Raw genomic sequence first — 1,563 nt, forward strand, 5'->3', positions numbered from 1 at the left:
GATCTCTGTGAGTTCGAGACCAGCCTGGTCTACAGAGATACATCCAGGACAGGCTCCAAAACCACAGAGATACCCTGTCTCGAAAAACCAATAAATAAATAAATAAATAGATAAATAAATAAATAAATAAATATAAAAAGAACAGATATCTGAGTTAGAGAGGACAGCAGGGAGATCGGAGATTGTAAAATTCTAAAGGTGCATAAGAAAAGACAAAGTAACCAGCGTGTTGGCACCTACGATCCCAGCCCTGGGAGGCTGAGGCAGAAAGATCTTGAGTTAGAAGGCAGACTGGGTTACATAGAAAAACCCTGTCAAGAGGACTGTGGCATCTTCTCAAAGATTTCTACTTTCTGGTATTTAAGAACTGGGTATGAAGGAAGATGGTACGGAAGGAAAAAACCAAAGTGCCATGAGAATTTCACTGCCTGCGGGATCATTCCCACGGGGCCACACCTGCTCTGGCTGCAGAGAACCACTAGCACCTAGCCCGGATCTGTGTTCTGGTCAGCAGATACCTTTTGTTTTTGTGCCGTATGTGAATTTTGTCTGATAGTTTCCCAAAGGTGCAAAGCCTATGCCAAACTTGGTTAGAAAACTGCGGTATTTTCTTGTGGAGAATTTACACTTGGCTTTGTCTCTTTGGAAGCTTTCCTCAGGATGTTTTAAGGATGTGGAAATCAATTTGCTAAAGTATAAATTGGAAAACAATAAAAGAAGCCCTGGGTGAAGGGAAAACAGTTCACTCCTTAGAGAAGGACCCACCCTGCAGCTGAGAAAGGCTAAATTCATTCTTCAGGTGCCTCTGAGTCTTCTTTCCACGGACCCGCGTGAACACCCATGCCGCAACAATCCCGAGTTCTCATCAGAGACAGGCATCCCAGGTTTGTCTCTCAGAGTTTCTGGTCCAGACCACAAGCTCCAGTGCAAGCTCCTGCTCTCCTCCCTTCCCATTTTATTTCATGAATATGAGTGTTCTGCCTGCATGCATGTGTGTTCCTGATGCCCTCAGAAGTCTGAAGAGGGCATCGAATCCTTGGAACTGGAGTTAACTGGTGGTTGTTAAGCCGCTATGTGGGTGCCAGGAATTGAACCCGAGTCCTCTGCAAGAGCTACAAGCGTCCTTAACCACTGAGTAATCTCTTGAACTCCCTGCCTACTTCCTTTTTTTGAGATGAGGGTCTCACTAGGTCACTATGGCTAGCCTGGAACTTGATAGAACAGGATGACCTTGAACTCACAGAGATCCTCCTGCCTCCAATTAAAAGTGTGTGCCACCCCATCTGGCCTTTCATCTAAAAAAAAAAGTGGTTTCTCTTTATGTATGTGTATGTGTGCCTGTGTAAGTATATCCCCCATGTGTACAAGGGCCTGGAGAAGCCAGAAAAGAGCATTGGATTCCCCAGGGTTGAGTTTCAGGCAGTTGTGAGCTGCCTGATGTGGGTGCTGAGCACTGAGCTCTGGTCCTCTGCAGGAGCAGCAAGGGTTCTTCCTCACTGAGCCGTCTCTCCAGCATTTTACCAGGACCCCAGGACACTTTTTTTTTTTTTTTTTTTTTTTTGG

The sequence above is a fragment of the Microtus ochrogaster genome, chromosome 8 (genome assembly GCF_000317375.1).
Source record: "Microtus ochrogaster isolate Prairie Vole_2 chromosome 8, MicOch1.0, whole genome shotgun sequence".
In the NCBI taxonomy this organism is placed as follows: Eukaryota; Metazoa; Chordata; class Mammalia; order Rodentia; family Cricetidae; genus Microtus; species Microtus ochrogaster.